The sequence below is a fragment of the Arvicanthis niloticus genome, chromosome 24 (assembly GCF_011762505.2).
Source record: "Arvicanthis niloticus isolate mArvNil1 chromosome 24, mArvNil1.pat.X, whole genome shotgun sequence".
NCBI lineage: Eukaryota > Metazoa > Chordata > Mammalia > Rodentia > Muridae > Arvicanthis > Arvicanthis niloticus.
The window spans coordinates 38,970,711-38,997,256 of NC_133432.1; the positions used below are offsets into that span (position 1 = coordinate 38,970,711).

The following is a 26,546-nucleotide window of genomic DNA, read 5'->3' on the forward strand; positions in this document are numbered from 1 at the left end:
AGCTATCAAGGCTGTCCACTTCCTCTATTGCCTGGCAAGGCCACCTTCAACTACCTATACAGGTGGAGCCATGAGTCCCTCCCTTTTATGTTCTCAGGCTGGAGATTTTAGAATGGCTACTCCAGCTTCTTTCTTAGGACCATTTGCTTGAAAAATTGTTTTCCAGCCTTTTACTCTAAGGTAGAGTCTGTCTTTGTCACTGCGGTGGGTTTCCTGTATGCAGCAAAATGCTGGGTCCTGTTTATGTATCCAGTATATTAGCCTATGTCTTTTAATTGGGAGATTGAGTCCATTGATGTTAAGAGATATTAAGGAACAGTGATTGCTTTCTCCTGTTATTTTTGTTATTAGAGGTGAAGTTATCTTTGTGTGGCTATCTTCTTTTGGATTTGTTGGAAGAGGATTACTTTCTTGCTCTTTTTAGGGTATAATTTCCCTCCTTCTATTGGAGCTTTCATGCTATTACCCTTTGTAATGCTGGGTTTGTGGAAAGATATTGTGTAAATTTGGTTTTGTCATGGAATATCTTAGTTTCTCCATCTATGGTAATTGAGAGTTTTGCTGGGTATAGTATCCTGGGCTGGCATTTGTGATCTCTTAGGGTCTGTATGACATCTCTCCAGTATCTTCTGGCTTTTATAGTATCTGGTGAGAAGTCTGGTGTAATTATGATAGGTCTGCCTTTATATGTTACTTGGCCTTTTTCTCTTACTGCATTTAATATTCTTTCTTTGTTTTGTGCACTTGGTGTTTTGATTATTATGTGACAGGAGGTATTTCTTTTCTGGTCTAGTCTATTTGATGTTCTATAGACTTCTTGTGTGGTTATGGGCATCTCATTCTTTAGATTAGGGAATATTTTTCTTCTATAATTTTGTGGAAGATATTTATTGTCCCTTTAAGTTGGGAATCTTCACTCTCATCTATACCTGTTACCCTTAGGTTTGTTCTTCCCATTGTGTCCTGGATTTCCTGGATATTTTGTGTTAAGAACTTTTTTCATTTTCTTTGACAGTTGTGTCAATATTTTCTATAGTATCTTCTGTACCTGAAATTCTCTCTTCTATCTCTTGTATTCTATTGGTGATGCTTGTGTCTGTGACTCCTGATTTCTTTCCTAGGTTTTCTATCTTCAGGGTAGTCTCCTTTTGTGATTTCTTTATTGTTTCTACTTCTATTTTTATGTCCTGTATGGTTTTGTTCAATTCCTTCACCTGTTTGGTTGTGTTCTCTTCTAATTCTTTAAGGGATTTTTGTGTTTCCATTTTAAGGGCTTCTATATGTCTACCTGTGTTCTCCTCAAATTCTTTGAGAGTGCTATTTATGTCCTTCTTAAAGTCCTCTAACATTATCATTAGAAGTGATTTAAAATCTGAATCTTGCTTTCCTAGTACTATGGGAAATTCAGGACTTTCTTGTGTGGGAGAACTAGGTTCTAATGATGCCAAGTACCCTGGGTTGCTGATGCTTATGTTCTTGCACTTGCCTTTTGCCATCTGGATCTCCTTAGTGCTACCTGCCCTGTCTCTGACTGGAGCCTGTCTTTCCTATTATCTTGGTTGTATCAGAACTGTGTGGGGTGGGTGTTACTACTGGGGTAAGAGCTGGGGCCCAAAATCTGCTCAGTGCTCTGGGCCAGGAGTGACTTCCTGGGACCTAGTGGGTTCCAGTTACTTCCTGTTTGGGGCAGGTGTTGCTGTCTGCTTACTTAAGATAATGCCAGGGTTAGAGTACCTGGGAGCACCGCTTCCTCTGGATTCTTAGAGATTGGGGGCAGAGCTGCCACCCGGGATCTGCTCAGTGCTCAGGCCCAGACCGGAAGGAACCAGTGCTCTAGTGGTCTTTTAATATGTCTCCATCCTTCAGTTTCTGAGATTTCTGACACCAGAAAAGTAAAGATTAAACAGAAAAAAAATAATTTGAGTGTTGTGGATCAAATATATAACACCATCATTACAAAGACTGAGGCAGGAGAAAAGCTGTGACTTCAAGGCCAGCCTGGGTTGTATAATAGGTACCAGGCCAGACCTTGTCTCAAAAACCAAACAAAAACAAACACACATTACAACCCTCTGTGTATTATATTTGCGTACAAAAGAATCATAATTCTCACATGCGCACACACGTGCTATAAAAATTATAACTTTCAAAATTGCTGGGCAAGAAGGATGTGAAGTTCTCATCAAAATTTTCAGCTCTCTGGAAGCAAGGTAAATGCAGTTTTCCAGGAGAATAGTCTCGGGAGTGACTGTTTAAGCCCAGGAAGGATTCCTTTCTTCTTTTGATCTTTCAGTGCAGGTGGGCCACAGTACAGACTGTGGAGCAATGCTGAAGAGACAGCCACAGCTCTTTGAACAATCTACTTCAAGAGGGATTTTTAAACTACTAAGCAAATCCACACATAAAAATCTAGTTTGCGTGCCTTTCATTTTCCAGAGTGAAGGTCAATCTTGAGACACTAGGAGTACTTACTATTCTCTCATTTGTAAATGTCCCTTCTTTGATTAGCAAGGTTCAAGGCCAAGAGCTTCTAAAAGATTAACTTTTATTTTATGGGCATGGGTGTTTTATCTGCACATTTGTGTTTCTGTGCTCCACATGGATGCAGTGCTCACAGAAGCCAGGAGAGGGCGTCAGAACCCCTGAAACTTGAGTTGCAGACAGTTGTGAGGCACCATGTCAGTGATCAGAACTGAACCTGGGTCCTCTGCAAACACAGTCTGTGCTCTTAACTACAGAGCCATCGCTTCAGACAATCAATGAAGGTTGCTCAAGGTACTAGGTATTGAAAGGGTTCTTTAAAAAACTAAAGATAGAAAAAAAATAAAATTTTATGATTTAGAGGACTTTTTAAAAATCTCTAATGTGAAGACAACATAGATTTCTAAGTTCTCTAGGAAAAAGAGATGGGAAAGTCTGAGTTACTGTCTCCTTAGTAAAAGCTGTACCTGAGAGCCACTCAGAGCTGTTATCAGGAAGCCAGGACATAATAGAACAGTCCATTACACAAAGGCAACCGCAAAAGATTTAACAGTGTCTTATGTCAAAGGTAAAGGGCTTCGCTATAAGGGAGATGTTTTTCTTGCTGTAAGGTTTACTACAAAGAATTTACCATGCTTTGGGTATTTCTACATAAAAGTATATTAAAACTCAGAAGTAGGAAATCAACCACATCTGAAATGCCTGGGAAATCTTTTTCTCCAGCGACAGGAAAGCTGTCACTCTCTGGTCCTTGTTCAGCTCACCTACATCAAATACATACTGCATTAAGCTATTTTCTATTGCTATAACAGAATTTCCAAGACTAGAATAAATCTCTATTTGGTTGATGAGTTGTGGGGGGCACCAAAAATCTTGGATTGGATGATCTTCTCTGTTGGCCTCTGTGAGGGCATGGTGGCAGAAGGCATCATGATAATTGAAAAGCTATCACACCATAAGACAGGAAGTCAGAGACTTTACAACTCATGGTCCTGAGAACTTACTAAGAAAACAATACCACAATTCCTTCCAAGGCCCACCCTTTGTTGTGATTTGTCTCTGGACTATAGCTCTTAAACACCCACAAATTCTGACATCATCACAATGAGGCAGTTGTCCAACACATGAACCTGGTGGTGGTGGGGAACCATTTAATGACATTTGACCTTAGCATGCATGAGCAGAACAGGTAGAAAATGTGTCCAGAAAATATGTCCTCTGAATGCACAAAGGCTGTGTTCTCACTGTGGGACGCAATCAAACCGCCCTCCACTTTGTCACTCTGTCCTTCACTTCGTCACTCTCTCTTTCTCATTTGACTCTATCAAGTTAAAAATGAACCAAATGTGCGTTCCAGGTTGTCCAAGAAAACAGATTATTCTCATAGCATAATAAAAGCAGACAGCATTTCCAAAGCTACATAAAGGGATTTGTTTTCTAGAAAACAAACCTGAATGTGAGAGACAATGATTGTCCTTTCTTCTTACAGCTTGGAGATATCACATTTAATAGATGACTTTAACCCATTTCTATACCCACACCTAGCTGTCCCTTGAGAGACAGAAAATATGACAATGGCCATAGTTCATCAATCAGAGGTCTGTTTGTCTTTCTTCTGACTGACCTAAGTGGGTTTTCTTTGAAAACAAGGCCTTAGAACCATGGAGAAAAGCACAAGGAACTCCAGGAGGCCTGGTAGGTTGTCAACATTCTCCTCTGAACCTCCACACAAGAAGCATGGTGTTTCCATCCTCAAAGAAAACAGTGGGGTTCTTCCAAGGCCCCAAATGTCATGCACGATCTGGGTCTTCACTCTTGGCCAGAAAACATTAGCAAACTTTCTGGAGAAACAAAATCAAATACACTAATAATAATAAGAAGAACAACAACCTCTTCAGACCAAGGTCTCCTGAACACATCAGAATATGACTGCATTTCTGAGCATGAAAGCAAACCTTACCCCAAATGTTTATTTTCTCTGTAGATTCAAGCTGAAGTTAGAGAAATCAACAGCTTCAAGTACAGGCCTGTCTCACTCAGGCCTGCCTTCCTCACAGAGCGCAAAAGACTAACCCCGTAGAGGGTCCAAAAGCAATGCATGAACACTAAGGGATGAGTGGATTATTAAATAATTTTTGCTGCAGTTAAATTTTTTCCATCTGTAGAAGAAAAAAATGATAACAATAACAATAACCTAAAAATGGAGGCGACATTCTGGAGGGACACTGGCCCAGTGTGAAGATAGCAGTTCAACACACGTGCAGAAGGGCTTTGGGTGAGATTTTATGACTTAGCTGTACCACAGCTTAGATGTAGGCTGGATAAGACGCTGAAACAGAAAACCTCTTTTGAAATGGAAGTCGGTTAATTTACCCACTGTGTTTGCTTTTTCTTTAAAAATCCCACCAGGCTACCGGAATGGTTATTCAGGTGAAACATGCTCTTCAGTCAGTGGTCTGAGAAGCAGTGGCCTCAGTCCTTTGATTCTAGAAACTTCCTTCATCCCCTGGGTTTTATTTATCTCCCAGAGCAGCTCATAAGCTTTCACAAGCAGATTGGTTTTGTTTGTGAGTGACCAAAGCGAAAGAGATAAATGCTCAGGTCACTTCCCAGGAGGTGAGATGAAAATGAGGTCAGAGGGTTGTTGTGGTTAGCAGCACCCAGTGACTTATGGGCACCTTCTCTGAGGTCTTCCACAAGTCTAACTGCGGCTAAGGAGAGAGGTTACAGAGATGGGCAGACCTGAGTGTCGTCCTTGAGTTGTCGGCATGACAAGTAATACTACCTGCAGCTCAGGGACACTGTGTTCAGTTAGCAGAGCAGTACAGAGCCAGGTCTGTGTAGTCCAGCAAATGGAGTTCACAAAACAGTTCACAAAACAAATTAGAATGAGTCCTACACCATTAACTGCTACAACTCGCAATCTTCCTTCCTCTCAGCTTTCTTCCTGACACCAAAAGATAATTTCCTCTTTGGTTCTCTGAAATAAATAAGCTGTGTTTGTAAGTTGACTCCACAGAGGAGCCTTGTCCAGCCCTGTTCTTGATCTGCCCTCTGTGTCTTCCTCTAGACTCAGCCCTGCTCAGTCCTGAGGATGAGGAGACATCTCATCGGTTACTTATGTTCATCTTCTGAGTCTTGACCCCAACTGCCAAGACAATCATAAAGACCTTTGCCTCCCTTCCAGGAGAGCAGATGAATTCCGAAGCCTTCTTCCCTGGGCTCATCTCCAGGACTTACCCAGTAACAGAGTTCACGCTGGGAAGGCGGCCTCAGGACCTAATGTGGTCCACAGTGCTTTGCCTCACATGCCAGTGTTTAATACAGAAAATCAAGAGGCAGATTCTCAGCACTTTTTCTTCTTCTCTGATGCTTTCCAAGACCCAGTAGCATCCTACCCGGGAAGATATCAGCTCACAGATGTGTAGAACAACGGAACCCCTTTAACCAATTAGGTCTTCCCTATCCAATGACTTTAAATCTTAGGCTTTCTTTCTACCATGAGGGGTGGTGATTAAGAACATGTGTTTGGAAACCCAGGCTGGTCCCACAGGAAAGAAAATGAAATCACCAAAGGCGGAGTGAATTCTTCCACTGGGATGGTCACAGCCCCACCTCCTCAGCTCTCAAATCTTGTGTTAGGATGCTGGGCTCTTGGTCTTACACTCAGCACTGTGGATGCATCTATTAGGAACTTGTTCCTCTTAACCCATGAATTCTCCATCCTACGTATTCTACCGAGTTTGCCCTCTAGATGAATTCTACTTTATTTAAATGTATAAGTCAAAAATAACCTCAAAATGTGGATGTTTCTCTGTTCTTTCTTGTTTTAAGTTTGCATGTATTTCTCACTTTCTCAAAAAAAAACTATTTTTATCTGATTTTACACAGTGTAGTTGTGATTTAATGGACAACATAAAGCGGGTGGAGGGGTGGCTTAAGGTCTTGCTCTTAGGTATAACTACAGCAGGGACACAATTCAAAACTTCATTTATCTCCTGTAACAGAAAATAAGTAACCATCACAGTACACCAGGCACTGTTCCAAGTACTTTATAAATATTAAGCCATTTTAATCCTAGTAATTTCACAAGAAGGTGCTGTTAGTGTTTCCTCTAGGCTCTGCCCAACAGTTACCTAGCAACAGCCAGGTACTCTTGCTACAAAAAGGACTATTCAGCCTCTCCCTCCCCCTTCCCCCCTCCCCCTCCCTCTCTCTCCCTCCCTCTCTCCCCCTCTCTCTGTCCCTCTCCCCCTCCCTCTCTCTCTATCTCCCTCTCCCTCCCCCTCTCTCTCCCTCACCCCCCTTCTCTCTCTTTACCCTTCTTTGTCCCCCACAGTTTTCTGCTCTATGCACTTCCCCAGAACTCCTTCCCCTCCTCCCAAACAAACTCCCTTTTACATTAGGCCTGTCACATGATCAGGGGAACACCTTGGCAGGGCCTGCCAAGCCCCACCCCCACAATGCCACCATTTTATGATGCAACAGGTGCTGTGGTTGTCCCGACTTTATGGATGAGAAATTGAGGTAGAAAGAAATTAAGTAATTGCATGATTTTCACATAGCAGAGCTTGGACAGATGCTCTCTAGTCTTGGTTTTTGTTGTTAATTTTTTTTATTTGAGAATTTCATAGGCGAGTACACTGTACTTCCATCTGTTCTGCCCCTTCCCTTCTCTCCAATTTTTCTTGTGCCCGATCTCAAATTCATGACCTCTTCTACAATTATGCATGTGTTTGTGTGTCTACATACATGCACACACACACACACACACACACACACATAACCTACTGAGTTTGATTAGTGTAGCCCTCATTTACATGTGTTAAGGGATGATTCCTTAGAATGAGAGTCTCATCCCTAAATAAACGAAAGGAAGAAAGAAAGAACTGAGTCCCTCTCCCTCAGTGTCCACTGACCGCCCTCAGCTCTTTGTCTAAGGGTGGGGACTTGTGAGACATTCTTCCCTCTGAGGTTGGGTGTTAGTTGGTGTGATCTTTGCAGGTCTTGCACAGGCAGCCATGCTGTTGAAAGGCCAAGGGAGCAACATCACTGTCCTTTCCAGAAGGCACTCTCACACTGATCCTTGCCCAACCTCCCTGCCCCCTATGCTTTGTTGTTCCTTGGGCTTTTGCTTATTTTTTTTCTAAGGACCTGTCTCCATACGACTTCAAACCCATAATTCTCCTGCCTCAGCCTACCAAGTGTTGGGATTGCAGGTATGTGCTACTATGGGTGGCTTAATTTGCTTTAATTATTAAGATCTGAATCTCCAGTATAATATAATTCACTACATAAAGGTGTCTTTCAAGTTCAATCACACTCTGCAGTCATGTCAAAGAAAGCATGAACTTTGACCCTTAATGATTCGTGTTGTAAGATTCTCAGGTGACCTAATATATATATATATAATTTGAAAACTGTATCTGAATCAGAGGCACAGAAAGAGAACCAAGCTAGCTGACCCAGAACCAATTATCCCCTTTAGACCCATCCATGGAGAGAGCAGCTATAGGTTTCCTTTATGCATAATTCTTGCCATAGTCAGCTTCACATGTCAACTTTACAAAAAATGTACAATCACCTAAGAAATAGAAACCTTAACTGAAGAATTGACTCAATCAGATTGGCCTATGGCCATGTTTGTAAGGCATTTTCTTAATGGTTACTTGATGTAGGGCAGCTCAGCCCACTGTGGGCGGTGCCATCCCTAGGCAGGTGATCTTAGGCTAGGTAAGAAAAGTAGCTGAGCAGCTAAGGGAAGGAAGCAGGTAAGCAGAGGTCCTCCATGGGCTCTGATTCCTGCCTCCAGATTTCTGCTTGAGTTCCTGCCCTGATTTCCCTCGTAGATGAAGTGTAAATGTGGAACTATAAGCTGAAAGAAACCCTCTCCTTTTCAAGTTGCTTTTGGTCAAGGTTATCACAGCAACAGAAAGGGAACCAGAACAATGCTTCAGGCGACTTCTCCCCAGACTTGTTCCAATTCACTCATCTCACTAAGCTTCATGTGCCAGCTTTAGCTGAAGTGCTCCTAGCCTGGGAACAGACTGTCTTGGTTCCCACCCGCCAGCTACAACATATCAACGGAGGTGTGCTTCTGGCAATACTGCCTGCACAAGGCCAACGTGGTATTTGAGAAGGAACTTCAGTTCTTGTTGAAGAAAACAATCCTCTGGGCTTTTAAAGTGCCCAGTACTCCATGTCTACTCCAATTGCCTAGGAAGGGAAGGTTTATGGTGATGAAAGTCGAGTCTTTCATCCCGGGCCTGTTGGAGTGCCTGCCTCCTGCTTTGACTATAGGCTTCAGCCCACTGCCTCTGAAAAGATGAGTGCACATCTTAATTTAGGAGATTTTTTTTCTCCTTTTCTGTGTGGATACACTGCAGTGTGTGCACATGTGGAGGCAGGGAAGATTTGTCCAGTATCTTTCTTTACTTTTTTCTACCTCATTGGCTTCAAACAATGCCATTCACTGGACTAGAAGCTAGCCAATTTCTGCTAGGCTGACTAGCTGGCGAATTCCCAGGATCTGCCTGTCCTGGTATACCCTGCTATCATCAGCAGCAAGGTCTGGATTTTTCTGTGGGTGTGGGTCCCCAATGCTTGCTCAGCAAGTGTTCTTACCCCTCAAGCCCTGCCTTCCAGCCACGGAAGCCTCTTACAATAAGGATTTCTTCTCCTTGCTCATCATGTGACAGACGTCTTCTTTGTTTGCTGGGTTAATATAAATATAAATTTTTTTGTAAGACCCATTTAAGTAACTTTGTCTTGGCTAAACTGAAACAAAGGCTGCCTCTGAGGAGATGAAGTGGGAAATGAAGAGCCCACTTCAAAGTCCTCTGTGTCCTCAGAACTGAGTGACACTAAACTCCACAAAGCACAAGGAAACACCACACTAGATCAACTCATTGGCTTAGTTCTAAATTCTGAAATCTACATGAGCCTTGTGCTGCTTTCCCTCTTCAAATCCTGCTTCTTCAAGTGTTTAGTAATGTTCAATTATTATAATTATAAATAATAGTTCAAAATTCTTTCTGCTGGAATTTCACCTCTAGTGTTCCTAGGACCACGTTAGGAGTTTCTTGAATGAGTCTGAATAGCTATTTGAACAAAATTCTAGGCAAGTTTTTGTAAAACCTGGTAGAGATTGAAGAGTCTCCTTCACCTGAATCACAATTCTGCTAGCCTGGTAGGATTTTTAAAGAAAAGCCAAACAGAAAGGGTATACTGACTTTCGTTTCAAGTCTATAGATGGAAAATCTAACAGCAACAAAATTCTTGAATCATATGGCCGTCCCTTAGTGGCCGTGTGACATTGGTTTAGAACTTTCTGCAGATACCCATATCCATAATTTTCACATTAAAAAGCTCAAACTCTTTATATGAAACCATACAGTACTTGCATGGAATCTATGTCCACCCTCCTGTATAATGTAAACCATCTATGGGTGGCATCTAACACCTAATATAGAATGCATGAAGATAGATGAGGCTACACAGTTTGGGCAATAGCATGAAAAGAAAATACTCTCTGTGCATTCAGTACAAATGCAATCTTTTGAATATTTCTGACCCATGGTTGGGAAAATCCCTAGGAGTAGAGACTGAAGCCATAGAAAGCTGACTCTATACCTTAATATTCCATTACTTTATTTACAATGAAATGACCCAGCTAATGGTCAACTGTCCAACATAGTGCTGGGGGACCCCGAGGGGTCTTTTCCAATGTCATCATTCTGAAAGAACAGAGGGGTGAGCAAACTCGATCTTCTGAGTGAACTGTGTCTCTTGCTTTAACAAGGAACATTAAACTTTCCTGAAAGAATTAGACCTCTCACTGCAAATAGACTTGGGAGCTCTCCTGAGAGAAAGGCCTTTAATGAGAAGAAATGTTAATTGGAAGTATCTGAAGCTATGTTGTGCTGCAGCAGTGGGACTGGCTGTAATCTTCTGTGCTATAATGTCTATGCAGAAACTCCCTGGGAGAGAAACATCAGTTTGCTATGTCCATGAATATTGGTTATATAAGATAAGTAAAGACATGCTTCCTGGTTTCCTTCAGTGTGCCTGCATTCTCTACACCACTCTTCTTTTTTTTTCCTGCTGATCACATATCCCAGCTTCACATGTAACTAGCTCTCTCATGGCTGTGGAGTTCGGTGACTCTGGGGTCCGCAGCCACACACATAACTATCTTGATCTTTTCAAAATGGTAGTCTAAATAATCAGAGAAGTCTATAATCAGAGTCTCAGGGTTCAATGACTCAACTACTGACCTGTGGGACTTGTACTACTGCCTAATGGTTTACCCTTTCTATGGGTCTGGGACCCTCATTGAGGTGATGGGAATACTGATGGTTTGGAGTTTCCTCTGAGAACCATGTGAATTAAATACATCTAGAACTTTGAACAGAACTGAGCAACATAGGATACCCTTGGATATGCCAGTGGCTATGACTGCTCTTGCTACCCATCCTCCCATCATTGCAACTTGAAATGTCTACTGACATGAATCTTGGAACCAACACATATTAATGATCATGAAAACCGGGTAGCTACCTAATCTGTGTGATCTGATCCTTGCAATCATTTAGCAAAGTAGTAGTCTAGTTATCTATTGCTTCATGACAAACTACCCTAAATTTATTACTGTGCTATAATAAAGTGGTGTCATTAAACAATAACCATTTTATTATGCATATGAATTGTGCAAGAGAGGAATTAGGACCAGCACAGTAGCTGTCTTTCCATTGTGTATAAGGCCGTGGCTAGGAAGGATGAGGTACTTAGATGTTGAAATCAGCCAGAAGTGACAGTGACACTGGGATTCTTGAAGGATGTCATTATCAACTACCATTGACTTATATCCTGTATACAGCCCTCTAGGTTTTGTCTATATGCTAATTCTTTTATTCTCAAGAATTTCCTGAGTCTTCCTTTGACTTGATTCAGGTCAGAAATCCTTAATACTTTTTTTTTTTTTTTCTGTTTGTCATAGGAATTTCTAGTCAGCTCTTTATCAAATGATATCTTTATTTTTTCAATTATATTTTGTTGCTATTGTTTTGAAATAAGATCTCATAGGCCAAGGTCATTTGGGACTTTGTATGTAACACAGGCTGTTCTCTCCTGCAATTCTCCTGTATCCATTTCCTGAGTGCTTTGATCATGGAGCCACCAGAGCCTGGGATGATTTAACTTAACTCTGCTTTGTAATTTCTTGCTGGTTTTCAAATGAATTTAATTCCTTCGTCTCTTTCAGGATCACACACCAGATTAAGAATTATATTGGCCAGAAATTCATGTCAAAATGACTCTCGTGGACACAGTAAGGGGAAACTTGCCTGGCATGTGCAAGGTATGGAGATTTTCCTCAAGAACTGAAAAAAAAATGTACCCTTAATTTCTTTCCTTCTGCTCATTCCCCTGAAACAAGAATTTGACCATTGAAAGCTAGATGTAGACATGTTAGTCTTTAAAAAGCTCCTTAGGAACCGTGGCAAGATAGGAAGTCTAGTTACTATGACAGAGGACATGGAAAGAGAGGGCCTGTAGGGTGGTACAAAGATAGGGAAAGCTAAGACTCTCTGGTATGTTTTCAACCATCCACACCAATGCCCAGGCATATCCGTGAATCATGTTGACTATTCCAGGTCTCCATCTGACAGATGACCATGGCTTTTGATCACACAAAGCAAGAGGATCATCCAAGTGGGCTCAGTTACCTACGAAATCAGGATCAATAAAACAGATGTTTTAGGCTGGCCAGATGGTTCAGCAGGTGAAGGTTTTTGCTGTTAAAGCTGAATACCTGAATTTGATACATGGGACCCACATGGAGGAAACAGGGAACAGAACTACCTCAAACTGCCATTTGTTGAATTTAATATTAATTAATTAATCAAAGGATTGGGTTCGCTACCTGCCTCAATGGTTTAGGTTCTCTAATGAAAGACACACACACAGTCTTTATATTTTAATATGCCTTAAGCAGCACAATAGCTGGACTACTGCCTACCCTCCATGTAGCTAATCCTGAGTTATTACTTACTAATTCTATCTTCTATCTTGGTGGCCCTGAACCCTTGGGCCGCACTCTCCCAGATCCTTCACCACAGTGACAAAGACAGACTCTACCTTAGAGTAAAAGGCTGGAAAACAATTTTTCAAGCAAATGGTCCTAAGAAACAAGCTGGAGTAGCCATTCTAAAATCTCCAGCCCGAGAACACAAAAGGGAGGGACTCATGGCTCCACTTGTATAGGTAGTTGAGGGTGGCCTTGCCAGGCATCAGTGGAAGTGGACAGCCTTGTTACCTGAAAGTTGGATTCCCTAGTGTTGGGGGAATTTCAAGAGCATGGAGGTGGGAATGGGAGGATGGTGGGAGCCCACCCTCATAGTAATTGGAGGAGGGTGGATGGGGTAAGGTGTTAAGAATCAGTGGAAGTGGAGGTCCTTGGTGCCTGAAAGTTTGGATTCCCTAGTGTTCAGGGGTTTGAGATCATGGAAGGAGGAAATGGGAGGATGGTGGGAGCACACCCTCATAGAAACTCCCAGAATTATGTGGATTAGACATGACAGAGGCAGGCTGCCAGAAGACTAGATTCCAGAATTCAAACAAAAAATTATCTTGATACTAAAATTTGTTTTGAGAATTGTATATTGCAGAATACACAGCCTCAGTGTATCTACTCGTCAAGCAAGCTGAGCAGACCTGCTCGAACCTCTGATGTCCTGGAATTCCAGCTGGATGCAGTGAAGACACAGATGTCAGAGGCTTATCAATTTACTCTCTACGCCCCCTCTTCTAATATCTCAATGCCTGTAATCAGCTTGAAGAAGTTAATGAAGAGTCGGTGCCCCTAATCCCTGGGCTTGGAAACTAAGGTGGTTAATATTGGGCTGTATTTCTAGGGAAAGTAGTGGGTTTGTTGGAACAGGGAGGATTGGCTAGGATTTATTGCATAGCCATAACCTATTGGTAGAAATATGTATAATTGTTATTAAGATGAAGTTATAATTTCTTAAATGGTACAATATTTACTTTGATTTCAAATTTAACATTTTCATTGGTACAGGCTTCTTATTGATATAAAAGTGAGATGAATATTGTTACTCTCATAGGCATTGTGTCTGTATAACACATTTAGGAATACAAGGCTTAGACCCAGTCCTTTAACTTTTTTAACTGATTTGAGATGGTTAGCCTGTGAGTTAAGGGCCTATAGCAAATTCATGGCTCTGAGTTTATTGTTAGGGTGTTTTCTATATTTTATTTAGAAATAGCTGAGAGGAGTTAACAGACAACAGTCCAGATTACCTTACATGGATAGTTGGTTTTCAAACCATCAGAAGTCCACAGAATTGATGTTACAAACATTTCTGTTAATGTCCATTTTGATTAGAGACCTGTCTGCTCCTGACAGCTTCCTGTCTTGGATTCTAAGAAGAAATTGAGCATCTTTGGAGTTACTCCAGTTGTGGTGAGACAGCCACTAGGCAAGAATTGCCTCTTTTCATCTACAGACAAATCACTGTCTAGAAAAGGACACACTTGCAGAATAGTCGACTGATTATATCTGCCTAGACAGAGTAATCAGCCCTTAATAATTCTGTATCACTCGATCTGTCAGATGATCCTGGTCCAGAAGGTTAAAGATCGGATGCTCCAACATTTTGTAGTATAGGGACTGCCCAGGTGTTCAGCAGTCTCTATAAATTGTCTAAGTTTTAGAAGCTATGCTTTGTGCTTCCCATAATTTCAGTTAACTCAGCCATTCTGGATTTTTGACGGGGTTGAAGACTTATAGTCTCATAGCCAATCCTGGCTATTTACTTTGAGAGAAAAGATTTGAGAGGATGGTTTTCAGCTGACATTTATCCTAAAGCCAAGAAAAAAGCCAGGTTCAGAACAAAGTGTTTTAGTTAAGAGAGATGACAGAGGTTCTTCTTAGTCAACAAAATGATGGACTGGGTATTAGGTCTATCTTGTACCTTACTAGTACAAATTGGTATAGTTATGCTCTAATTGTATTTTGAGAAAAAAGTTTGATTTTAACAGGAAGGGTGATATGTAGGAGGAGCTAAGGTGAGAGGAGTACAGAGAGAAGGGGAAGGAGAAGTGGAGGTAGGTGATGAGAGAGAGAAAGGGAGAGGGAGGGACATGGAGGCAGATGTTCACATGTCTCTGCCAGTCAAAGATAGTTGATATATCTAGGCTGGGTATTGGGTTACACTTCTGATTGAGCATTACCAAACTTATAAAGCCTTTGATTAACATTTTAAAAAATTGTATAAAAACAAAAAGGAAAAGGGAGCATGGGATAGGGGTTTTCTAGGGAGGGGAAATGGGGAAAGGGGATAGCATCTGAAATGTAAATAAAATATCCAATAAAAAAATTTAAAAATGCTATGCTTAAAAAAAACAAAAACAAACAAACAAACAAAAAACCCAACTAGGGACAAATTCCCAGAAGCTACATGCAGACACTCTCCTACAAACAGTTTTATAACACAAGCAGCTATAGTCATTTGATATCCATACATGTGCATGGTGCTTGCATGCACGCACACACAAAACACATACACACAAGTGTGTATACATGCACATGAATAAAATTTAATTTAAAATAAATAAAATAAATTTAAAGCAGGTATTTTAAGCTACTAAGTTTGTAGATAGTTGGATGTGAAACAATGAATATCTTTATCAATTTCTCAAATGGTTATAAAGGTTTGTGGCTAAAATAAATTTAATTCAGTTGAAATCTTGTGTGCTCTCTGTCTTTAAATTTATGGTGGTGGCTCTCTTTTAGTTAACTTCGAAGCTCTGTGGAAACAGTTGTTTCTACCCTATTCATTGTTCCCTCTACCTTTGTGACAGGGTGTAAAGCTCCTGTCCATGCCCCCACCCCCATTACCCCCAAAACAAGTAAATAATCTTTTCCTTCCTTCATATGAACAATGTATTTAGATATACTTTTTCAAAAGTTCACCTCATCACCATATTGGCTTGACTTCGTATATAACACACACACTACAGAAAGTCTGTCAGATACTACCTTTTTATTATTTATTCTAAAAGAAAATTTTATGGGTCCCATGAATTATGGATTCTTTTTCCCTAGCCTGAGTAGCTAAAGTTGCCCCTCTGGTTTGCCAACCAGAGGCCAGTTAATCCGTAAACAAAGAATGCAGAGTTACAGGACAATGGGCTACTGAGGCATCCCAGGAATGAAGATAAGAGATAAACATCTGCCTGCAGGAACTGCTCCCTGCCCCCATGGACCGGTTTGGCCAGATGTTCAAAAATTGGAAAACAACCAATCGTGTGCGAAAGTTTCTCCTTTTCCCCACCCCGAGCTTATATTAACCCTAAACCCTGGAGCCACGAGGTTGATGCCCCTGTCTCCCACATTGAGACACGTGTCGGCCCGGAACGTTCCACCATTAAACTACCTCGTGTTCTTGCAGCAAGTTGGTCTTCCGTGTGTCCTTTGGGTGCGCGCCATCCTGTGACTCGAGTGGGGTCCCCTTTGGGGGCTTCCTGAGCCTTACATCTCAACCAATATTTACTGAACCACCTATATAGGTCAAGTATATATTGTCTTGTGGGCGGGGTTGGGGGGATTCCCAATCAATTTACACTTGCACGAGGTAGACATACGGGTTGACAATGCAGTTTGAGAAAGAGCCAGTCATGAGTTAAGGGAAATCGCCTAGAATGAAATGGTTCAGACTGGCGTGAAGCTGTGATAGACAGGAGGCATTTCTTCCCAGGAGTGGGACTTAAGCAATGTCTACTCCTACAAAGGTCACAGTCACAAAAAGAGGCATAAGTTACACCTTATCCAGCAGGGATGACAGTCTCGTCATAGCTGCATAGGTGGAGTTCCCCCTCCCCAAGTCTTCTCTGACCCCTATATATTCTACCCTTTTACCAGGCCATGTGCAGAGTTACCAGACATAGTAGGGAGATAGTCAGGTCTCAAGCTATACTCTGCTCCTCTAGGCAAGGGTGGGATGGGATAACAACCATCAACAAAACCAGCTGTGACGATCTGTTTGCAAGGAGCAAAGCTGAACTCCTCAAGATCACAGTTGATTGGCTGTGAGGACTGTCACTCATGTCATTGTCTCAGATTTGGGTCCTCCACCAGACAAGGCAAATGTTTCCCCTGGGAACCTTATGTGTGAGTTAGGGATGGGGGTGGGGGTGGGAGAAGGTGGAAAGGGAGAGGGTGGGGAGTAAGGTCTGTGTGTCTCCAGTTAGAGTCAGCCTCCTGGGAGGCAGGAAGAAAGCTAAAGGTGTTTTTCTGGTCACATCTCTCTGTCAGGCAAGAAGATGTGAACTTCCAGGTTAGTCAACTAACCTGAATTTCTGGGAGCAATCAGAGACTGAGCCACTAACTGGCTTCACGGTGACTTCTGGCTACCTTGTTGGAAAGAGTCAACTTGACATACTGTGTTAATTCCATCCATTAATCTTATATCACAAATTCATTCAGTTTTCTTTGTACCCTTAGGGCTGGTGGAAATCACTCAGCAAACATCGTTATACACGCATAATCATGAACTTTCTTCCAGTAAAATATTCTGTTGGGGAGACTATTCTTCTAAGTGGTGAGGTGAGACAGGACTTTAACTAAAACCATCCTACCAGCAGTGAGTGCATCCCAGAAGGTAAGCCTTCCCTATTATCTCAATGTATGCCTGGGTTCTACATAATGACTGGTTCCCTGGGAGGCTGTTACCAGATGTTTTCTCTTTATTTTCAATGAATGGAAGTCACAGCTAACAAAAGCAAGAAAATTTCAGATTGGCAAGAGTTTTGTAGAACTCTTTCCTCCTCAATAGATGCTCAGGATATCACAATGGGATGCTTTGTGTGACACGAGCCAAGTTCATTTGGCACCTCTGTCCCAGAGAATGTGTGCAGACTGTGACTGACTTCCAGGGAAGCCTCTGCTCACATGCACTGTGTGGCTTCCTCATTGGTGTTTGGCAAGAGGGGGCTGGTTCTTCCCGAGGAACTGGATGCTTTGACAGCTAAAACTTGTGTGCAAGGAAAATCAACCCTGCACCTTGGCATCTTGCTTTTCCTCTTGAGAGACCTCTCTGGAGCCGAAGCCATAAGGTAAGCAGAGCTCCACCACAACTCTTGAACTCTGAAACAATGTGAAGCCACAGGTTTTTTGTTTTGCTTTGCTTCGTGTGAAACTTGATCAGGCTTGCTTAGCCTCCTGTCCTGTAACAGCTCCTCGCCAAATGTGCTCACAGGGCTCGGATTTAGAACAGAAGGATTTTTTTTAAAGCCACTGCTTTCAAAATAAAGTTTTCTGGGACAAAATGGGTGCACAGAGCTGTTGTACTTTAGGCATGTGTGGAGGTGGGCAGAGTGCAGGCTTTTTTCTCTGCTCTCAGCCAGTGCAATCCATTGACTTTAAAAGGGATCAGATTATCTCTACCACTTGAGATTGCGTCCAGGACAGGTGAGAAACCCTGGGGAATTGTGACCAAATCTCACTCCGGTCTCTTTGCTTTAGTCCCTTGGTGTTTGCTTAGATGTGGCAAAGGGAGTTAGATTCTGCTGCCTCAATGGGCACTGCACAGTGTGGGCAATCTGTTGGGTGAGTGCTGGCTCCTGCAGGCCAGTTCCCTGGGATTTAGTCAAATTAAATCAGGAAGTTGGGAGTTATCCGAGTGCAGATTAAAGGCCAGGGGTTTGGCCAACATGGAATGTCATAGAGTAAGCTCAAATGTATATAAGGTAATCACTTGCCCAATGTTAACAAAATCCAATCTTTCGGGTGGAAGTCCCAGGAACGCTTAATGTTTTGGTTCATGTTTAATCTGACTCAATGCTTGTCACTAGGTCGTCTACAGAGGGTATATATCTCTGTGAAGTATTGTTCTGTATGTTAGATGTTGAATCATCTTTCTCTCCTCCAGATGTCTTAAAAGACAGACTCTAATCAAGCTGACTGTGTTAATTTTGTGTCCACATAGTTCCTTCTGTCCTGTGTGGCCTTTTCAGATACAAGATGAGGAAATGAACTGTGGTCTTAGTGAACTCTCCCTTGGATCTCTATTCCTGACTCTGAATGCCCCACCCCCTGCAACACCCTCCTATTTGTACCCTTGTCTCCCTCCACACAAATCACAGTCCTGCCAAATGTCTTTCTCCCCTGTGCCAGTGGTTTATATCCACATACAAGTCCCTAGTACCTACTTCTATGACAGGGGTTCCCTCCTGCGTGCAAGCTAAGAGCAAGCCTCAGTAGCTGTCCTATCTAAATTCCAAAGGTGTCATTGTAGGGAAGATTTAGCCTGTTCCTCATCTTCTTCTCCCCGGGCTTTACCCGTCTAGGGTAAAGATGCCTCACCTATCCAGGGTGTGCTTGGGGTCTCCTGCACTTTATTACTGTATTTTTTAACACAGACAAGGAAGAAAGACTCTCTTCACCCCACACCCTAGTACAGGATGTGAGGTTGAGAAGGCCGTCTCCTGGGGCTTTTTCTTTCTTTCTCACTGTGATTTTTTGCTAGCTAAACACCCACTTCTGTAACAGTGTCTAAGGAGCAAGCTGCTGGCTTTTTGCAGCCAGATACCCAGGATGGAGACTATCAGGGCAAGCCGTGGGTTTGGCTTAGCATCCCAGCATTCCGTTGTTATTTTTAACTTGACAACGTTCCCACACATCTGCAACCTAAACAGCCCGTGTGTTAGGATAAATATTTAAGAAACATGTTCACTTCGTTAATCAGGGCCACAGTCTGTAATGTCTTGTCATATTACAATAAAACAAAAGTGGGGGACAAAATGTATCTACATCAGATCGGGGAAGGAAATTGCCTCATTAAGGAGCACATTTTAAAAAAGCCAAAACGTCTCTATTTTCTCAAAAAATGGCCTCTCAACCTCTCCTCTTTGGAAGAGCATGAATGCCTTATGCTCTTAGGTTGTTCATGTCCTGTGCCTGGACTGTGTCCAGAAGCTGATTTCTCTGCAAGGAAGAGCATGGGAGACAGTCTCCAAGACCAAGACCAGGATACTAGATAAACAATGGGTACAAGAATTCCCTGGGGCTGGAGACATGGCTCGGTGGTAAGAGTATCACCTGCTCTTGCAGAGGACCCCAGTTCAGTTTCCAGAACCCACGTGGTAGGACACGACCACACTAAGCTCTACTTTCAGGGGATCTGATGTTCTCTTCTGACTCTTTGGCACCAGGTACCACAGGTGTACAAACATACCGGCAGGCAAAACACAAACATACATAAAATACAAACAAACAAACAAAAAACAAACAAACAAGATTCCCTGTTCTGAGGAAATCACAACCATCCCAGAATCACTCTTAAAGTTGTTTGCCTTTCGGTCATATTATTTTTTAGTTAGATGTTCATAACAAAAGGCTGAAAAGATAGCTGACTTTACCATGATGCCACACCCTTCTGATGTAGTCTTCAACCATTCCATAAGTTTTTACTTAAATGACACAGGCATAGGAATCTTTGAGAACTAACACTGAGAAATCTGGCTTTATTTTAAACATGGTCTAGGCACGAGAGAACTAACCTTAAAGTGGATCCTTTATAGACAAGACGGGAATGGGTAAAGTGTTCTGTCCTATTTAATACATGCGAGACAAAGTTATGAAGGAATGAGACTTCCCACCATGATCCAGAAGGGCTCACACTAAGAGGGGTGGGTTGCACTGAGCTTCTGAGCACATCCTGTCCTCCAACTGCCAACAGCAGCACTTAGCCTGCAATCAACTATTACAATCAATGACCTAGACACTAGTAAAATGGGTCAATGCAAAGGAATAGCATTGGGAATCTGTAGGAAGGGAGAATGGCAGACCTGTGTAACATTATTGAGTCTGTAGGAATGCCAAACACTGTGGAAACCGAGCAATTTCCTTGAAATTCAGCCAGTGAGAAGTGCTTGGAGTCAAATGGCTTTGTTTTTAAGTAGGATAGTGTTCCCTGTTGGTATCTTTAGACAGTCTCCAAAGAATGGATGCACATGTTCAATTTCCTCAAATTGGCAGTGCCTAGATCATTAAAGGGATGGATTGTAGACTATTGAAGGAGATGCCAGAAGGACCCTAGAATCTAGTATAGATTCACTAAGAAAGAAGTTGCCTCAATACTCACTGTTTTTTAGTTTTTTTTGTTTTTGTTTTGGGTTTGTGTGTGTGTGTGTGGGGGAGGGGTGTGTTTGATTGATTGGTTGATTGGTTGATTGTTTTTATCATTAATGTGCTATAAGCCTGGGAGATAGAGAACACATTACGTAGCCTAAAAGCCAATTCTCAACATAAAATATTAGCTGGAGAAAAGTATCTTCTACCTGGTCAAAGTATGTGGGATAAAATATGGGCCAGCTGTGAAACACCCTCTTTAAACAGAATTTGATAATTCTGAGAACTTTTTCATCATTTATTCTAGTATACACCTCTTAATTCATCTGCAGTTACTTTTCCTGTGCTGTGAAAAGTTTAGGGGCTTCAGAACTTCTTTAGGGACCAATTACTGGGAATGAGTCCATGGGTTCAACTCTCTGTTAACTTACATGTCAACCAGCTTAAGCAATTCGTAATCATTATGAGGAAATAATAACTATAAATGGAAATGAGAAAAAAATCACATCACGTTCCCCCCAAGTGAAGCACATGAGTGTGTATCGGGCTTTCCAGATGCTTCTCTGAGGACTTCATTCGATCACTTACCTACTTCCTGGCACTTGAATACTCATGTATTTTCAAATAATCTCTTGGTGGTTAGATAGTTGCATTCTTCTAAATTAGTTAACGAGCATTTAGATGATTTTGATTATCCTGAATTATAAGCAATACTCCATAAAGAGTATCTGGCTAGAAATGAATTAAAGATAACAAAAGCAGGAGCTGGAGATATGGCTCAGTAGTTAAGGGCACCCACGTGGTAGCTCACGAACGTCTACAACTCCTGTTCCAGGGCTACCGGTCCACTCTTCTTACCTCTACACGCAGGTATGTACATGGTATACAGACATGCATGCAGGCAAAACACTGATGCATATAAAATAAAGTAATTTTTTTTACATTTTTAAATACAAAGAAAAACAAGCATAATAGTCCCAAATTGTTAATCATTCTCTAGTATTATACCAAAACATGGCAACCTTTAAAGGACACTAAATGGCATCATCCATTTTTAACTAGGGGATGATGATTATTTTACTACAATATAAATAATAGTAGTTATTATTATTAGCTACATATTACATTTATTTAAATAATTCTGGGCAAATTAGTGGGAAACAGTAACGTAAAGAAATGCAATAGACATACTCTGCTTGAACTTAAGTAACACGTTAACTCCATTCCGGGACTATTGGGGAGCCGTTCAGTACATTCAGAGGGTGCAGATAGCAACTTGGGAGAGGTGAGGTGGCTTGTAAGAAAATTCTGATTTGAATTCTTCTTTAAGATGCAAATCTATCAGTGCCTTGGATATATATGTTTAATAAATACCCAGAGATAAAATTTTTAAAGCTACATCCACTTGTGACCAAGATGAAAATCTAGGGCAGATCTTAACAGGCTATCTGAACAAGTTGTAGCAGTGGAAAAGATTGTTCACTGCAGCCCATAAGTAGAAAAGCAGCTGTACAGAATGCCTCAATGAAGTTCAACATGATTGTTGGTGACATTGTCGGAAATACAGGGACAGAGTATTGATAGCCCCAGACCCAAGGGTTTTGGGTTTTTTGTTTTGTTTTGTTTTAATTGTTTGAAAGAACACATGGCAAGCTTCGGTTTCCCCAGAACACTGAAACCTAAATGTTTTCCAACCCAGATGAGGTCTCACGCCCGGAAGTTCTTTTGACTAAGAATGGCTGAGGCGTCTGAGGGTAAATACAATCACAGTATGAGTTGGCCTGCCAGGGCAGGAATAATCTTTGGATCTCTACACATGCAAAGAACAGCGATTAGATTTTGTAACAAGGAATGGTTAGCAAGTCAGGACTATGCAGGGAAACGACCATATGAAAACTATTCTTCACACTATGTCAAAGAGCATGGACAAGGCTCCAGATGGGTAAACGCTGTAGGCTGGGCATGACAGAGGCCCGGTGACACTCCCAGAGATGTTCTGCTTCACAACAGCTGGGCCAAGCTGCAGTAGAAGCTGAAGAAATTGTGAGCCCCCATCTGGTGTGGATTAAAGACCCTGGAGGGAATGGAGGCCACTCTATGGCGTGCCCTGCTGCTGGCACTGTTGACTCTCTGTGCAGAGGTGTTTGTGTTCCTTTTTGGTTTGTTTCTACAAGGGTTTGTTCACTCCTTTCATCTGTGCATCTTTCGCCAACCTTTATCTGCTGCTGTCTTAGGCTGACTATTGGACCAGTGGGATTTCCTCTGTAGCTTAAATGGAGTAACCAGAGAAAGGTGGTGCATAATTGTGACCTATAAGCATGTGGATATCTGTGCCCTGGAACTCACTTGTCCATTTGGCTTTTTAACTTTTCTCAGGCCGTTTCCACCCGGGTACAAATAGAGATGCCAAGGTCTTCATAAGGATTAAACAGCATGTGATAAACCACATGGCAAAATCCTGGGCTGTCCAGTGGAAATGTCTGTCACTAGTGTGACTGGTTTTAACTATCTTCTCTTCCAACACTCTTTGCTCACTAAACTGAGTGAATATTGATTTGAAAGGGAACATGACCTTTAGGACTAAATACAATTACAAAAAACAAACAAACAAACAAACAAACAACAAAAAACCCACCTAGCATTCAGAGGAAAGAATAAGAACCATTTCTGAGAAGCATCTTTCACCCACAGCCTCAGCAGACATGTTTGTCAGTGTCTCTATGGAACCTTGTACCACGGGCGTGCCGACACTTTCTACTGCATGAGAGCCCAGTCTTATCCTCTGAAGCTCTGTCACTAGTAAGTAGACATCCTCCCACCCTTGAGCTTTTAAAAGAGTAGCAAAACAAGCACTTGTCCAAATGCAATGCAGCCTGAACAATTTCCAACTCTCAGTAAGCCCACCCATGTTCTCCCCCAACGCCCACCACCAGATTTTCTATGAAGTGTCCAGGCCAGCCTCCTGTCACCTATGAATACTTCAGTTTGTGTCCTGAATAAAAATCCTCAGGACTTGGTTCTAGCACTGGAGAGTAAAAGCAATTCAGTCAGAAGTATTTTAGAGTAGCAATAACTTAGTATCTGTTAAGCAGAATAATTTTGTCCTGGATCATAAGAGAACATGATTTAAATAAACTTAGTTTTCAGACTCTTTTCTTGTTTCCACATCTGGAATTAAGAGGTACCTTACAACAAGTCAAGATGTTTAAAGGATAACAGTATTTTTTCTGCCCAATAGTGCATCTCACAGACGACAGTGTCTTAGGAATCCAACAATAGTTGGATGATACAGCTCTAAAACTACACGTCTAAATGCTTCTTTGGACATTTTTCTTGTGCACATTCTCATAAATAACAAGGAGAAACACATTCAAAGTAAACAGTGTAAAAGTCGTAAGAAAGTAAAATTTTACTCAGCATCTTTGGTAGAACCTGAGGACCCTGGCAAAGGGATCAAGTCTGTAGAAGAATTTTATCCCTGAAGGCACAGAACTTGTCCATTGTGGAGTATGAAGTCTGAACTGTCAGGATCAAGCTCTCTCTCTCTCTATCTCTTTCTGTGTCTCTCTCCTCCTCTCTCTGTCTCTCTGTCTCTGTCTCTCTCTCTCTCTCCCTCACCCCACTCCCACCAATGTCCTCATGTATCTCCATATCTTGCAAAGTGGACATAGATAGCAGAGATGCCAAGGCTTAGTGAGTGTAACCAGAGAAGGAACAGAGGAGCTGAAGTGGCCTCAGAGCTCTGAAACACACATGATTTAGTGACACGCAAACAGCTGGAGACTTTCTGTGACCACGCTGCTTCTGTGTTAGATAACTTGGCAGGCAAATACAGCTGTGGGTGTTTTTAGAACTGCATGGTAAAGAGGAAATTTTAAAGTCTGGTGTGATAGGGGACTGGCGACTAGCTTGTGGTTTATGAACAATCAGCTGATAGTTCCCCAAGCCCCATCGTCCTGAGATTTAAAGAGAACTAGCCAATGAGCTTGCTGGATGTATTTGGGACAGAGCAGGGATTTTTCTGCTCCTCTGACCTTGGTCAGTGCTCTGAAGACTCTGAATACATGGATGAGTTCTAGCTCTCACCAGAGACTAATACACAGAGGGGGGTCATTTCCTCCCACTAAGAACAAATGACCTAAGAACGTTCACTAAACACTATGTATATGGAGCAGATGTTTTCCACATGTGGAACACTTGTCAAATAGGCTCTGGTTTTACTGTGGTTAGCATCACATTTGAAAACTGTGTGGCATCGGGCAGTGGTGGCGCACGCCTTTAATCCCAGCACTTGGGAGGCAGAGGCAGGAGGATTTCTGAGTTCGAGGACAGCCTGGTCTACAGAGTGAGTTCCAGGATAGCCAGGGCTACACAGAGAAACCCTGTCTCAAAAAAAAAAAAAAAACAAAAACAAAAAACAAAAGGAAAAAAAGAAAAAAGGAAAATGAAAACCATGTAGCATCTTGGGAAGTTCCATGGCAATAAGAACAAACACTGTACAATTCTTTGGGCCAAGACTCTTGAATAATTGAGTGATTTAATCTTTGCAAATATATAGGCTATGGATGCTTTAACATCTTTAACATATAGATGTTTTATTTTATGAATATGTAGAATCAGGTAAAGGAAGATGCAGGGATGACACTATTCACACCCAAGTAGTAGCTGTCTAGCAATAGACAGCTCTGAACCACCAAGCTGTGTAGCCAGGGTCTCCTCTCTACCTCAGAGTAGTGATGCCTAAGCTAACTATATGCCTGGGGTCACTTCCCACCTCTAAACACTGTGAGTCTGTCTGTATGGTGCATTCTGCCCAATTTATTACTAATATTAAGATAGGAGTTCAAAACGACCCATTTGCCACTCTACTGTGATCCGTGGAAGCAACCTGGAAATCTCCCTCCTCCATTCAGAGGTAAAGAAGCCAAGAAATGCAGTCCCCAGGAATCTTACCTTTAGTCCTAGGTCATGAGTGCTCCCATCTTGCCATGTAGCCATTTAAGCTGCAGCCTCTCTTCCTTCAGAGGCAGGTCATGTTCTGCCTTGGTTGGTTGAAGGTTCCTGTGCTCAATCACACAGAGATACTTTAACCCAGTAGCTTGGGCTTCACCCGACAAATGGCATGATGTATGACCTTCCCTCTTGGGAATTTGAGCAAAATTATGACACCCAGGAGGGCCCTAAAGAGAGTTGGAACTTGAGATTCCTTTTCCTTTTGGTGTGACGGTTCCCTTTCCTCCCATCTCAATGGGAACCCCTTTCTCAATGAAGGCCTCTTGACAACCATGGAGCTTTTAGCTGCTTAAACAACAGAGTGAGCCTCCTTATGGAAAGAAAGACAGGAAAGCCCAAACAAAGAAGCATTTCATCCTGCAAGACAAAATGTGTCCCAAGTAGTAACTGCTCCACTGTCTGAAATACTCCTCTTATCTCAGGAATTGCCTTTCCATTGTAGTTCACCAAAGGGACTGGCAGCAGAAGGGGCTGGTGGGAGAAAATATCACATTCGCTTATCTGCTGGCTAAAAGGGATAACTTAAGAGGCCAGACAAAAATTCTGTGCCAAGGAAGTGCAGAATTAATGTTCCCTCTCAACAGTGGCAAGATTATCAGTATTAGTACAAGATTATTCGTTTTTCCCTCAATTTGATTGCTTCCTGCATATTTTGTAGCATTAACTCAAAGAGTATGTGTATTAGAGAGAGAGAGAGAGAGAGAGAGAGAGAGAGAGAGAGAGAAGTGAGAAGTTCAGAAGTTCAGGTGTAATTGCACAAGTGGAGGTCAGAGGTCAATCTCACATGCCATTCTTTGGGAGAGACTTCCACTTTTTCTGATCTCAGGATTTCCACTTAGCTTGGTCTTTTGGTAATGAGTCTCGGGGGCCAGCCTGCCTCTGCCTCCCCAGGACTGGGCTT

General features: G+C 42.0%; 1 long non-coding RNA gene across 1 annotated transcript in view; it reads left to right on the forward strand.

Moving 5' to 3' along the window:
* The first annotated feature begins 17,507 nt into the window (after positions 1-17,507).
* The window catches only part of LOC143438179 (uncharacterized), a 79,397-nt gene continuing 70,358 nt past the window's right edge, over positions 17,508-26,546 (forward strand). The window contains exon 1 of the long non-coding RNA XR_013107179.1: positions 17,508-17,616. This is a non-coding gene — a long non-coding RNA (uncharacterized LOC143438179). The remainder of the gene's footprint in view (positions 17,617-26,546) is intronic.